At 40.2% G+C, this 15,841-nt stretch overlaps 1 pseudogene; it reads right to left on the bottom strand.

Annotated features, from left to right (window-relative positions):
* Positions 1 to 5,736: 5,736 nt before the first annotated feature.
* On the bottom strand, positions 5,737 to 5,908 carry LOC121501113 (annotated as a pseudogene).
* Positions 5,909 to 15,841: the final 9,933 nt, after the last annotated feature.

The following is a 15,841-nucleotide window of genomic DNA, read 5'->3' as shown; positions in this document are numbered from 1 at the left end:
CTTTTCTCTCCTCGCCGCCTCACCCCTCCTGGCCTGCTTGCTCCCCAAATGAAAGCAAATAAGATTCTGGCCGGAATCGCCCAGATTTTAATTTGCGCCAAAATAATAGCCTAACGCGCGTTCAGAGGGAAAAGGCAGGAGGAGGGGGCGCCGGAGGAGGCAGGAGCTTCCCGGACCCCTCGCCCCCTCCGAGACCCTCCGCCCAGCGCCGCCGAAGGTCCCGCGGGCGCCGTTTGAACGCCGGGCGCGCAGCCGAGTCCCAGCGCGGGAGGCGGAGGGCGGAGGGCGGGGTCCCGGGACCTGGCGACCCTCGAGGGCCGGCTGGGGGAGGGGCGGCCGGGGCCGGCGCCGGGGGGGCCGGGCGGGGCCGGGCGGGGCGCGGCGCTCCCGCTGTTCCTCCGCTGCCGTTGCCTCCGGGGCCCTCCTAGTCCCGGGGGGAGGGGGGGCTTGTTACTTCTCGCCGTTGCCATAGCGACTGCAGCCACGCGCGGAAGCGAGTCCGTGAACCGGTCCTGGCGCGCGCCCGAGTCCCGGAGGCTTTGCCAGGGGGCTCCCCAGGGACAGCTGGAAGTCAGGGGTTGCGGGGGTGGAGGGGCAGCCTGGTGGCGTTATCCTGCAGTCCTGACATAAACGGTCGCCCGCTGTGAGCCAGGCCCCATGCTGGAGGCGGGGGATACAGCCGGCCTGCAATATTTGGAGCACCTACCACCTGCTACCTGTATGCTGGGAAGAGGCTTGCTCCCTGCCTCGGGAAGGCCGGTGGCTCCGCAGCTAGCTGTCCATGCCCAAGACCCCACATTCATGCAATTCGTGTAGATTGGGTCAGCGCTTGAGTACGCGAGTGGAAATGCACTAAAGAGGTGTTGTCCAGTCCACTCTGGGGCATACATATTATGGGGCCAGGGAAATTCTCCATCAACAGTTGAAATCATCCTTGCTCGGTTCTGCCGGGGACGCCCTTTATTCCTCCTACGACCATGCTGCTTCGTGGCCTGTGCAAACCCCGTTACTGGCTGTTCCAAACTGCCATATATGAACAAAGGTCATATTGATAATTAACTACTATGAATTGAATGTTTGCCATGAAGCAGGCATTGCATCAGGGTCTTGATGTAGATAATCTGATTTAATGCTCACAATGACCATTTTTCTTTACTCGGATGAGGAACCCAAGGGGTAGAGAAACGGAAGAAATGTATCTGGGGTCGCACACAAAAATTCAAGTCTAGTTCTCTGTGATTCCAGAACTACCTTGACCACCACGTCATGTTAATCTAAAAGGTGAACGTATAAAGCACTGCAATCTGGAGCAGAGACATTTTTATTCAAGTTACCTAATACATTAATGCCAGGAAAGTGAACAACTTTTTTTTTTTCCCAAAAAAAGACCAGAGAGAAGAGAATAATACAGAGAAGAAAAAGAAAGGAATTTTGTGAGCCAGTTGTAAAGAATGCACAGGTTAAGAGAATGCATGAGGAGAATATCAGTGCAAATATGCTACCAAGCCAGTGAGTAATTTAGAGTTCCTGTTTTGAGGGATGGAAGGCAGTAAATCAAGCAACCCCCAGGCCACCCAAACCTTTCTACCACCTATACCAGCCCTGTGCAAAACGAAAACTTGTTGCCCCTTGTTCAAAGATTAAGAATATCAAGATGGCAACAGCAAAGCATTAAACCGAACATGGGGACGTTCCTAAGTGTGGGATCTTTTTGTAAGTCCATGAAGCCACCACCCCATACCTACATTCTGGCTTCTTCTACAACAGTATCTCCACTGTAGATCCATCTCCTGGGCCCACGTGTATTTATCCAGTTGTCCCTTAGTGATGTGGTATTGGAGAGGGGAAGCCCTTCATAGCTTTTGCCGATTTTTTGTAGTTTAAATACTGCATATGTGGCTGAATTCCAGCTACCAATCTGATGTCATTAAAGGCAAGAGATGTGCACTTGCATGCCCTTATCTGGCGTTTCCGCTTACTGTTACTATAGACATGGAACTTCATACATAACAGTAAGATATACATAATATTGAGTTTTTAGTGTATTTATTACCTTTGTTTTTAATACAATTTATTTAACTGTACTTTTGTACAATTTAGTTTTTTAGTGGCTGTGTTTGAAATTTTTGAAAATTTGGCAATTGACTCTCGCAAGGCAGTAAAAGGCAGCTCTCAGCACACCAGGCCCCTGAACAGCTACCCTAAACCACCAAAAGGCAGCCTAGACTCAACACATTCACATGATCACATGTTTTCACTAACACCTTCTCTTTTCCTGTTCCCATCTCCATAAATAGGCCCTCATCTACCAATCTAAACACACACATTTCTCTGCTCACACAACACATTTGACTATGCAGAGAGACAACAGTAAACACAGTCATCCCTCCAATCTCTCTGCTTTTGTTTGCTGAATTCATTTTGGAGCTGTGCTCTCTTATGCAGAATCCCAAAACTGAGCAGAGGGAGAAGGATTTCAGAAGCCACAAAGGCTACATAAACCCCCATCATGAAGAGCTGAGGTGGAATGAGAAGTCACTTCAGAGAGATGCTTGAGAATGTTAGTGCATTCACGGAGAGGAGAGTTTTGTTTTTATGCTTCTTCCTAAGTGTGAGAAAGACCTTGAGAGTGAGAGATGGCAAAAGAGGATTCTTAAAGAAGTTTTGCTGCGCATTAAAAATAATACTATAAGGATCTGTGGCATTTCCTCAAAAGCCTGAGTTAATCTCTGAAATGCTTCTGTCTTACGGCAGAAATAATAATTATTTCAGTGTGATACTGTGCTGAACCCACACCACATTGCGCCCTGGGCCTATAAGGGTTCTTCAGCCAGTCACCAAGCTCAATCCAGTCTTCTGCTCAAATATTTCTTCATAAGTGAATCCATTTGCTCATCTCCAAATCCATTTCCACTTTCTGAATCCCAGGCACCACCATCACCTAAAATATCACCCTGCCTAAGGTTGTGTTTCCTTACTCTCATTCTCCACCAGACAGCCAATTTGAAAGACTACTGAGAAACACACATCTAGTCATGTCACTTTCCAGCTGAAAACTTCTTGGATGCTGCCTGTTTTTTGTAAGATAAAATCCAGCATCATCAACAATGATCACAAAGACCTAGATATGCTGGCTCATATCCTCTTCTCACTTGACTCTCCCTGTGTCAAGACCTGTCTTTCCACTTCCCTGAATATTCCTTTGCACATACTTTACAGCTCCTTGTACCCACTGCCATGGGTTTGGCTCCTTCCAACCAATACTTCAAGTCCCAATTAAATGTCATTTCCCCAGGAAAGCTTTACTACCTCATTTCCCAGATGAGAATAGCTTTGCACATATTACATATTTTCCTCCACAAGTCTTATCAATTGTAATTAGAAGCCTTTGTAAAATTATATGTTTCATTTTTTGTCTTTGTGTCATTAAATGTTTAATCTTTCTATAATTATATGTGTATATGTAAAAATTCCCTGAAGGAAAAAACTATGTCCTTTTTATACATCTGTGTATCCCCAGTGCCTAGCATAGAGGCTGATATATGATATATATGTGTGTGTATATATACATACGTATATATATATACACATTAGTACTAAATAATTATTTGATGAGTGAATAAAAGAAAAATGTTTTAAGTTTAAAAATTAAGATCGGGCACCTGGGTGGTTTAGTTGGTTAAACGTCTGCCTTCGGCTCAGGTTATGATCTCAGGGTCCTGCGACAGTCCCACATTGGGCTTCCTGCTCAGTGGGGTGCCTGCTTCTCCCTCTCCCTCTGCCTCTCTCCCCTGCTTATGCTTTCTCTGTTTCAAATAATTAAATAAAATCTTAAAATAAAAATTAAGATAAAACTTCAAAACATTTAGAAGCTGCTCCTTTGGAAGAAATCATATTTTCAGATCAGCAAATAAAAAAACTACTTGAAATCAATCAATCAATCAATCAATAAATAAATAAATAAATAACTGCTTGACAACCAAAGAGATTCTAAACCTAGTTGCTTAGCTTTGGGCAGAAAATGCATAGCTGGATACAGAAGAAAGCACCTACATGGGAAGCTAGACTCTTATCCACCACTGAGGTTTAAGACTCTTTGAAGGTGGGCAGCCTGGGTGGCTCAGCGGTTTAGTGCCACCTTCAGCCCAGGGCCTGATCCTGGAGACCTGGGATCGAGTCCCATGTCGGGCTCCCTGCATGGAGCCTGCTTCTCCCTCTACCTGTGTCTCTGCCTCTCTCTCTCTCTCTCTCTCTCTCTCTCTCTCTCTGTGTGTGTGTGTGTGTGTCTCATGAACAAATAAATAAAAAATCTCTAAAAAAAAAGACTCTTTCAAGGTAATAGAGATATTTATAAAATATGGGACATATTCTGCTAGTTTTCCCTCAAAGTGTGTCATCACCTTTACAACTGGTGTTCATATCTAAATCTCGGGAAGAGCCATATCTTCAGCTTCTTGAGACTATGTTTCTTGGATATACATTTGGATAATGATGACTGCATCTGATAAGCCCCCTGAATTCCTATTGTCCGGTTAACATGGTTGGTTCCCGTAATGACTGAACTCTTATTCATATCTAGGTACTGGATTGTCTACCCCAATTGGCTATGTTTAAAGTGCGCCTGGGTAGCTTGGTTGGTTAAATATCTGCATTCGGCTCAGGTCATGATCTCAGGGTTCTGGGATCGAGTCCTTTATGGGGCCCCCTGTTCAGTGGGGTAACTGCTTCTCCCTCTTCTTCTGCCCCTCTCCCCAACTTGTGCTCACTCACTCTCTCTCAAATAAATCAAATCTTATAAAATAAAGTGCCTAAAACTGTCTGTAAGGGGGACCTTCCGCATTTCCTATTTGTAGCCAAATCATATAGGTTCTACCTACTTGATATACCCTAATGCTTTCCCTTCTCATTTCAGCTCCCTCCGGGGATCGAGTCCTTATGGGGCCCCTGTTCAGTGGGGTAACTGCTTCTCCCTCTTCTTCTGCCCCTCTCCCCAACTTGTGCTCACTCACTCTCTCTCAAATAAATCAAATCTTATAAAATAAAGTGCCTAAAACTGTCTGTAAGGGGGACCTTCCGCATTTCCTATTTGTAGCCAAATCATATAGGTTCTACCTACTTGATATACCCTAATGCTTTCCCTTCTCATTTCAGCTCCCTCCCTCCCTAAGTTTTGGAACCTTAGTAAGAATGCTTGCTCTACACATTGCCACTTATCTAAGGAGTTACAAATAATATAAAGTAATTGTTTCCTATTCCAGTTGACTTATTGCCATTTTGAGTATAAAATGAGTAATCACAATCTCCCCAAACAGTAAACTTGAACCTTCATTTTTTTGTATTGCTTCCTGTCACAAAGCAAACCCCAAAGAAACCTATAGCAATTTATCTTTAAATTCTACATAAACCAGGGATGCCTGGCTTAGCATCATGGTAAAGGCAGATGTTTAATACATATTTGTTAAATGAATTAACCTGAGAGTTAAGCATGATGCAGACATGAAGGAAGAAGGAAGAACCAAAGCATCTTGAGGAGAGCTGAACAGCTACTATGAGGTGCCCAACATGGTGTCCTATGCTATTGTGGAATATATATGTTCATAGATGATTTCTGCCCATAGTAATACCTTAAAGAGGATGCTGATGGAACTCCATTTCCAACATGAGCTAAATATCCTGAATCACTGTCCTAAAACAGTAAAAAAAAGAAAAAAAATGCTGGGTTTAAAAATGTTGGAATCTTTTTTAAATACATTGCCAATTTGTCAAGAATGAAAAGAATTCAGAAAAGTCAAAAGTTGAGTGAAAACAGCAATCTTGGGAGGCAAGAAAACTGGGAAAAGTTTTCAATTGGCAATAATTGTGCCTTTGATAAATCTTATTGGCTATGATACTGCCACTGCACAAAGCTGGTAAGCAAGCACTGAAATCCTCTTAAACCCTAAGTACACCCATCTATGCCCTGGTGACCAGGAACTGATGTTTTTGATTGCTGTACAGGGAGGCAGGCACACGAGACAAGTCTAGGAGCTTCCCCAGATTGGACAGACTGAGAGGAGTCCCTAGTGTGTACCTGGGACCTCAAGTTACCCTGCAAAGGTAATGGCGAACAAGAATTAACTCGCTTCATGGAGCAAGTACAGCAAGGAGATGTGCTTAATTTTGCATTCATGCTAGAGGTAGAGGCGGGAAGGAGAAATTTCCCCCAATAATTGATCATCCTAACAGTTGATGCTAGGTAGCTATTGAAACTAATGACTATCTTTGTGATCTAAATTATGTGAGGCAGACAGTTAAATTTAAAGTGATTCTGGGGGGATCCCTGGGTGGCGCAGCGGTTTGGCACCTGCCTTTGGCCCAGGGCGTGATCCTGGAGACCCGGGATCTAATCCCACATCGGGCTCCCGGTGCATGGAGCCTGCTTCTCCCTCTGCCTGTGTCTCTGCCTCTCTCTCTCTCTCTCTCTCTGTGTGGCTATCATAAATAAATAAAAATTTTTAAAAAAATAAAAAAAATAATAAAGTGATTCTGGGCTGGAAATGCTCTCAGATGCCTGAGAAAGTCAACACAAATCCTATCTGGAGGAACACAACTTCTACTCAATCTACCAGTAATTCCCATAGATAATGTTCTAAGGAACATGAAACTCTCAGTTAAAACACATAAAACTTGTAAGAAAATAAGCCATGAGTGACAGCCTGAAGAAACAAGAGACAAAAGCCAGACCTGTAAAGATTTAAGATTCTGGAATTACCAGAGGCAGAACATAATTAATTATGCTTAATATGTTTAAAGAAGTAAAATATTAAAAATATGAGTAAGGAACGAGAAACTTTAAGAAATGACCAAGATTTTTAAAATGGTAAAATGTCTAGAAATGAAAACACATAATAACTAAGATTTAAAAACCCATGGAGGGGATCCCTGGGTGGCGCAGCGGTTTGGCGCCTGCCTTTGGCCCAGGGCGCGATCCTGGAGACCCGGGATCGAATCCCACATCAGGCTCCCGGTGCATGGAGCCTGTTTCTCCCTCTGCCTGTGTCTCTGCCTCTCTCTCTCTCTCTCTCTCTCTATCATAAAAAAAAAAAAAAAAAAAAAAAAAAAAACCCTCTTAAAAAAAAATAAATAAATAAATAAAAAAAATAAAAACCCATGGAGAAGTTAAATAGCAGGGGATCCCTGCGTGGCACAGCGGTTTAGTGTCTGCCTTCAGCCCAGGGCATGATCCCGGAGTTCCGGGATCGAGTCCCACGTTGGGCTCCTTGCATGGAGCCTGCTTCTCCCTCTGCCTGTGTCTCTTTCTCTCTCTCTCTCTCTCTGTCTCTCATGAATGAATAAATAAAATCTTAAAAAAAAAAAAAGTTAAATAGCAAATTAGTCACATCCAAAGAGAGAGTTACTAAAAAGTATATTCAAAGAAGTTATCCAGGAGCTGCACAGCAAAATGAATAAATTTTAAAAATCTGAAAGGTCAGAGACTAAATTAACTATTAAATTAACTATTTACCATACATATTTGATCTATGTCTGATCAAAATTCTAGAAGGAGAAATAGATACAATGGCACAGAGGTATTATTTGAAGTGTTTTCCAGAATTGTTGAAAGATATAAATCCTCATATTTAGGAAGTCAAATGAATCCCAATAGGATAAATTCGAAGAATCATCATGTCAGTACATTGAAGTGAGCCTGCCATAGAAAATATACAAAATATCCTAAAAGGAGTTTGTGGAAAAAGACAAATTACCTACAACAGAAAGACATTAATGGCTGACTTCTCAAAAGCAACAATAGAAATTTGAAGACAGTGAAATAAGATCTTCAATGGGTTGAGGGATTAATTGTAAATATGATATTTCTACCAACCGATATTATCTTTCTCAAGAATGTGTGCAAATTAAGGGCCTTCGCCATCAATAGGAATTCCCTAAAGAGAATTTCAAAGAAGATAATGGCCTTGAATAAAAATCTGAAAGACAAGAAGGAATGATAGACAAAGACCTTGTTAACTATGTGGTCAATATTTTTAATGACTACATGAAGCAATAATAATAACAATGTCTGATGTATGATATTTATGATATAATTAGAACTACCATAATTAGAAAATAATTGCATATAAATTGGGAAGGGAGTGATCAAAGTTTAAGTATTATAAGAACATCTTGTTTTCACAAACTCACTAGGATAGTGGTATGAGTTTAAAACAATAGAAAAATACATGTTGATGAGGATGTGGAGAAATGAGAACACTCATACAGGGGCACCGTGGTGGCTTAGTGGGTTAAGAGTGTGTCTCTGGTTCAGGTCATGATCTCAGGATCCTGGGATGGAGCTCCATGCTCACCAGGGGAGTTTGCTTCTCCGTCTCCCTCTGCCTACATCCACTTGTGCCTTCTCTCTCACTTTCTTTCAAATAAATAAAATCTTTTTTTAAAAAAGTTAGACATAATATATCATGTTACCCAGCAATTCCATTTCTAGGCATATACCCAAGAGAATTAAAAACGTATGTTTACAACAAAACATGTATATAAATGTTTACAGAAAACACTATTTATGACAGCCAAAAAGTGGGAAAAAAACATCAACTGATGAATGGATATACCACATTTGAATTTACATGGAAATTGGAAGCTGCCAAATGAGATGCTGAACTTTACAGTGCCCACCTCACATGTTCCAGCCTTTGTTAATAGGACTAAGTTTACTTCTCTTACTACCTTTACTCTACAGTGAGTATTTATCTCTGGTGATGCCTCAATTTCTCATGAAACCACATTCCTGGTGGGTCCATCTGACAGTCTGGCAGACATGCTCAGATATATGTGGATCCCTATGTGGTGGACATAGCTGAGACCTGAGCTGGGACCCCTCTCTTCCTTTGCCCCTTTCCTTCCTTGTTCCTTCATCCTTTCTCTCTCTCCTACTCCACCTTTGTGTCTCTCTTCTTTTATGCATATACACATATAATATTCATTTGCTCAATTATTTGGCAGGCACTGCTCTAAGCAATTCAGGTAGATCAATGACAAAATAGTGTCCCACTCTTCTAAACATTGTAGGGAATGGCAAGTGCTATGACAGAAAATGACCAGGGGATACTTTACTTGAGATTAAGGAAGCCTCTTTCCTTCTTTCTCTTTCTTTCTCTCTTTCTCTCTTTCTCTCTTTCTTTCTCTCTTTCTTTCTTTCTGTTTTTATTTAAATTCAAGTTAGTTAACATACAGTGTAATGTTAGTTTCAGCTGTACAATATAGTGATTGAACACATCCATACATTCCCCAGTACTCACCATAAGTGCCCTCCTTAATCCGCATCATCTATTTCACCCATCCTCCCAACACCATCAGTGTGCTCTCTAGAGCAAAGAGGCTGTTTCTTTTTTCCTATGATCATCAGTTTTGTTTCTTAAATTCCACATATGAGTAAAATCATATGGTATTTGTCTTTTTCTGACTTATTTCACTTATCATAATATTCTCTAGCTCCATCCATGTCATTGCAAATGGCAAGATTTTCTTCTTCTTATGGCTGAGTAATATTCCACTACGTATATAACACATTTTCTATATCCATTCATATGTTGATGGACATTTGGACTGCTTCCATAGTTTCATAGATAATGCTGCTATAAACATTGAGGAGCATGTACCCCTTAGAATTAGTATTTTTGTATCCTCTGGAAAGATACCTAGTAGTGCAATTGCTAGACTGTAGGGTGGTTCTATTTTTAACTTTTTGAGGAAACTCTACACTGTCTTCTAGGGTGGCTCCACCAGTTTATAAAGATCTTATAAAACTCAACACCCAAAATACAAATAATCCAGTTTAAAAATGGACCAAAGACATGAATAGACATTTTTTTTCAAAAACGACATCCAAATGCCCAAGAGACACATGAAAAGATGTTCAACATCACTCATCATCAGGGAAATGCAAATCAAAACCATGATGAGATACCACCTCACACCTGTCAGAATGGTGAAAATTAACAACAGAAGAAACAGGTGTTGGCAGGGATATGGAGAAAGAGGAACGCTCTTCCACTCTTGGTGGGAACAAAACTGGTGCAGCCTCTAAGGAAGGTCTTTCTGATTGAGGTAAACACTCAGCTCAGCTAAATGAGAGGAGAAGCTCAGCTATACAAAAACCTGGCATTTAAGCATTCCTTGCAAAGAAAGTAGTAATGTTTATATCTTATATATTATATGCCATAATTTGAGAGCTTTCCTTGCCCCTAAATATGGAAGTGGTGGAATTTTACACTGAACCCAACCCATGGTTGGCTTGTCCCACTTACCTAGATATGATGTTGGAGTCCACCTTGAGCAGGACTCCCTATAAGTGACCCTGTCTCACAGGACTCTCAACTGTAGGGATCCTCTGCAGATTCCTCTTGGGGCACAGCCATATTTTCAACTTACTGCACACTCTAATGGGGCCTCTGGGCATATGGTTTTCAGGGTTTCTAACCTCATTCCACAGGGAGGAGAACTTCAGGGAAATCTTAGCTCAGGTGCAGAATCACAGTGGGGAGAAGGCAGTAGGGATCCCACATCCCCCTGACCCCACATTCTTTATTTTCAGGAAATGCCAGATTCCACATAACTAAGCCCTAGAAGATAGAGAGTAGGAATTTATCCAATATCTGCAGGGCATTCTGATAGAGCAAGAACATAAAGTCTGGATTCACCAAGATGGCTAAGGGACTCAGGGGGCTCTCGCATCCCCATGAGGGTCAGAGTCTCCCTTTCAGCTCCTCAGAGGGGACTGTGGTCACCACCAGCTGAACTAAAGCAGCCTCACTGATCTTTCCTGACTTTCAGGGCCCTCCTTGATGGGGCTTTGCCATCTATGCATCGCCGTCCTTTGCCACAGGCTCCCCAAGAGACACAGACCTCCCTACCATCTACTGAGTGGACACAGGAGAGAGGACTGTTTGCCTTGTGGATTCTTCTTGGGCTCATTCCTCCAGATTTTTTTTGTACATCTTCTTTTCCTCATAAGGATTCTTTTCATTTCCTCTCCATCTCTTTACTGTAACATATCCTATCAGTTCTTCAAAGCACATCTCAAGACTCCCCTCCTCTGGGCAACCCTCCCTGATTACTGTCCCTTCATTCATATCTTCTTTGTTGAACACTGACAAATACCTAGACTCTTACTCATGCCCTCTTGGTAGCTCCCCTCCCTTCCTGCCTTCCTCTCTCCCCATTTTCTTCTTTCTATTCTTTCTTTCCTTCCAAATAATAAACTTACTCATCTCAATCCTTTTAGAAAAAATACATTACTATACTTTGAATGTATAATGATAATATTTCAAATGTATGTGAGGAGTATAAAACACTGACAATACATAGACACATACACCCCTCCACCAGCTCAAGAACAAAATATTACCCTTTTCCCATGATATTTCAGTGTGCTCATGCAAGATCCATCTCCTGTACTCTGCTACCTCACCCCAATGGGTGACCACTGTCCTGAACATCGTGTCTATCATTTTCCCTTACCTTTTCTTTGTAGTTTTATTACTTCAGAGCCCTAACCAATGAACTCTTTAATTCTGCAAGCTTTTGAATTTTACACTAGTAGAATTTCACTATAGGTAGTGTTTTGTGCATTATTTTTTGGACTCCATGTTATGTTTGTGAAGATCCTTCCATGTTGAGACATGCTGTTGAGTTCATTTTCACTGCTGAATGGTGTTCCATGGGACGACAGTGTCGTTATTTATTTATCCTTTCTATTATTCTTCCACATTAGGGTTGTATGTATTCTTATTAAAAGACATACTTCTATAAATATTCTTGTAGATATCTCCTGCGTGGGGGCTTCTCCAGAATATGGACAAAGTATTAGAAATGCTGATTCTAAAGATACACACATATTCAACTTTATAAGCAATGCCACATGATTTCCAGAGTGGTTGTAGAGCTCCTGTGGCTCTACATCCTTCATGATCTTGGTTTATCATCTCTCAATTTTTGCCAATCTGGGGCAAAATCTTGGAGATTTTAATTGGAATTTCTGAGATTTCTGGGGCACTTGTGTGGCTCAGTTGGTTAAGAACCCAACTCTTAAAAAAAAAAAAAAAAAAGAACCCAACTCTTTATTTCAGCTCAAGTCATGATCTCAGTGTTGTGGGATTGAGCTCCATGTCAGGCTCCTTGCTGGATGTGGAGTCTGCTTAAGATTCTCTCTCTCTCTCTGCCTCTCCCAGCTTGTTCATAGGCATGCTTTTGATCCCTCTCTTTAAAAAAGGGGGGGAAGGAGAAAGAGAAAGAATTTCTCTGATTTTTAATGAAGCCAAATATATTTTCCCATATATTTATTGGTCATTTAAGCTTCCTCTCTTGTTAAAAAGCCTGTTCAAATCTTTTGCCCATTTTAAAAATTGAGTTTAATGTTAGATATTTTTTTCTTTTTTTGTATGTTGACTAGCTCCTTATACATTCTCAGATGTGGTCCTTTATTGGTTATATATTTTACAAATATCACCTCCTTGTTTATGGAATTTTTTCCTATTTATGACTTTCTTGGAACTGAAGTTCTTAATTTTAGTTAAGTTAGATGTGTGAATCTTTTCCTTTATGCTTTGTGCTTTTTGTGTATTATTTTAGAAATGCTTTCCACCTTGAGGTCATGATGATATTCTCTTAAACTTTCTAAAAGCTTTACAGCTTTGCCTGTCACATTTATGTGCTGTGAGAGAGGGATCAAATTTCATTATATTCACATGGACAAGAAATTGTTGGCATCATTTATTATATAGTCTCCAATAACATGCCGCTGTCTCTGTTATATACCAACTGTCCAAATATAATGTGACTCTGTTTCTTTGCTTTCTCTTCTGTTTCATTGGTCCAATTGGCTAGGCTTGCAGCAACTATGCTATCTTAAGTATTATGGCTTATAATAAGTTCTGATATTTTTGTGAGGCATGTCCTAACATGTTTTTCTTTTTTAAATGGACATGTTTGGCATTTTGCTCTCCCATAACAACAACAACAACAATGAAAGATAGAACAAAGAAATTAAATTGGAAATGTGAAAGGAGAAGCTATTTGAAGATGCTGCAGATAATGGAAAGAAAAATAAGAGCATGTACTGTTGTTCAATATAGTACTAGAAGTCCTAGCTGCAGAAATAAGACAACAAAAAGAAATAAAAGGCATCCAGACTGGCAGAGAAGAAATCAAATTCTCACTCATTGCAGATGACATGATATTCTATGTGGAAAACCTGAAAGACTCTACCCCAGAATTGCTAGAACTCATACAGGAATTCAGCAAAGTGGCAGGATATAAAATCAGTTGCATTTCTATACACTAACAATGAGACAGAAGAAAGAGAAATTAAGGAGTTGATCCCACTTACAATTGCACCAAAAACTGTAAGATACCTAGGAATAAACCTAACCAAAGAGGCAAAGGATCTAGTACCCAGAAAACCATAGAATACTCATGAAAGAAATTCAGGAAGACACAAAGGAATGGAAAAATATTCCATGCCCATGGATTAAAAGAACAAATATTGTTAAAATGTCTAAGCTACCTAGAGGAATCTATACATTCAATGCAATCCCTATCAATATACCATCAACTTGGGACACCTGGGTGGCTCAATGGTTGAGTGTCTGCCTTCAGCTCAAGGCATGATCCTGGAGTCCAGGGATCAAATCCCACATCAGCCTCCCTGCAAGGAGCCTGCTTTTTCCTCTGCTTGTGTCTCTGCCTCTGTGTGTGTGTGTCTCTCGTGAATAAATAAATAAATCTAAAAAAAAAAAAAAATACCATCAGCTTTTTTTTTCCACAGAGCTGGAACAAATAATCCTAAAATTTAAATAGAATCAGAAAAGACCTCAAATAGACGAAAGTTGAAAAAGAAAAATCAGAGATGGTAGTATCACAATTTTGGACTTCAAGCTCTATTACAAAGCTGTGATCATCAAGACAGTATGGTCCTGGCACAAAAAAAGACACATAGATCAATGGAACACAATAGAAAACCCAGAAATAGACCCTCAACTCTATGGTCAACTCCTCTTTGACAAACCAGGAAAGAATACCCAATAGGAAAAAAGGCTTTTCAACAAATGGTGTTAGGAAAATTGGATGGCCACATGCAGACCGTTGTAAGGACCATTTCCTTATACCATACACAAAATAGACTCAAAATGGATGAAAGACTTAAATGTGAGACAGGAATCCATCAAAATTCTAGAGGAGAACATAGGCAGCAACCTCTATGATCTCGACTGCAGCAACTTCTTGCTAGACACATCACCAAAGGCAAAGATTAGCTCAAAAATGAGCACTTGAGACTTCATCAGGATAAAAAGCTTTTGCATAGCAAAGGAAACAGCCAACAAAACCAAAAGACAAAAGACAGAATGAGAGAAGTTATTTGCAAATGTCTTATCAGATAAAGGGCTAGTATCCAAATCTATAAAAAACTTTTCAAACTCAACACCCAAAAAACAAATAATCCAATCAAAAACTGGGCAGAAAAAAAAAAAACTGGGCAGAAGACATAAACACACATTTCTCCAAGAAAAGACATACAAATGGCCAACAGATGCATGAAAAAATACTCAGTATCACTTAGTATCAGGGAAATACAGATACATTAGATTTTTTGTATCAAAAAATAAATACTCAGTATCACTTAGTATCACCAATACAGATCTGGTGTTTAGCCACCTCACACCAGAATGGCTAAAATTAGCAAGTCAGGAAATGACAGATGTTGGCAAGGATGTGGAGAAAGGGTCTTACACTGTTGGTGGGAATGCAATTTGGTGCAGCCACTCTGGAAAGCAGTATGGAGGTTTCTCAAAAACTTGAAAATAGAGCTACCCTATAAACCAGCAATTGCACTACTAGGGATTTACCCCAAAGATACAAATGCAGTGATCCAAAGGAGCATCTGCATCCCAATGTTTATAGCAGCAATGTCCACAATAGCCATATTATCTGGAAAGAGCCCAGATGTCCATAGACAGATGAATGGATAAAGAAGAGGTGGTATATATATATATATATATATATATATATATATACACAATGGAATACTACACAGCCACCAAAAAACCCGAAATCTTGCCATTTGCAATGATGTGGATGGAACTAGAGAGCAAAGTAAGTCAGTCAGAGAAAGACAATTACCATATGATATCACCCATATGTGGAATATACAAAACAAAATGGGGGATCATAGAGGAAGGGAGGGAAAATAAAACAAGACAAAATCAGAGAGGGAGATAAACCATAAGAGACTCTCAAATCATAGGAAACAAACTGAGGGTTGCTGGAGGGGAGAGGGGTAGGGAGATGGGGTAACTGGGTGATGGGCATGAAGGAGGGTATGTGATGTAATGAACACTGGGTGTTACATGCAACTAATGAATCACTGACCTCTACTTCTGAAATTAATAATACATTACATGTTAATTAACTGAATTTAAATAAATAAAAAGTATGTTCTGTACATTACACCAATACATTTGAAAACCAATACAGTAAAAAATTCTCTAAATATAGAACTAAATAATCTGACTCAGGCAGTGATGTTTTAAAGAACTTTGTTTTCTAGTTATTGCTGATAATGTATATAAATGCAATAGATCTTTATATTTATTATGTCCAGAAACTTAAGCTCTCTTGAATTTTGTTTGCCAGTATTTAGTTTAGAATTTTTGCATACTGTAATTTATGCGTTTTTTTTGTTGGCCTTACCAGATTTTGGTATGTAAAAGTTATACTAGCTTCTGGAGGATCTGGTATTCCAACAAAATTATAGCTCTTTAAATGTTTGGTAAAACTCACCAGTGAAATC

The sequence above is a fragment of the Vulpes lagopus genome, chromosome 10 (assembly GCF_018345385.1).
Source record: "Vulpes lagopus strain Blue_001 chromosome 10, ASM1834538v1, whole genome shotgun sequence".
Taxonomy (NCBI): domain Eukaryota; kingdom Metazoa; phylum Chordata; class Mammalia; order Carnivora; family Canidae; genus Vulpes; species Vulpes lagopus.
The sequence above is the reverse complement of the archived record's forward strand: the minus strand, read 5'-3'. Positions and strand labels throughout refer to the sequence as shown.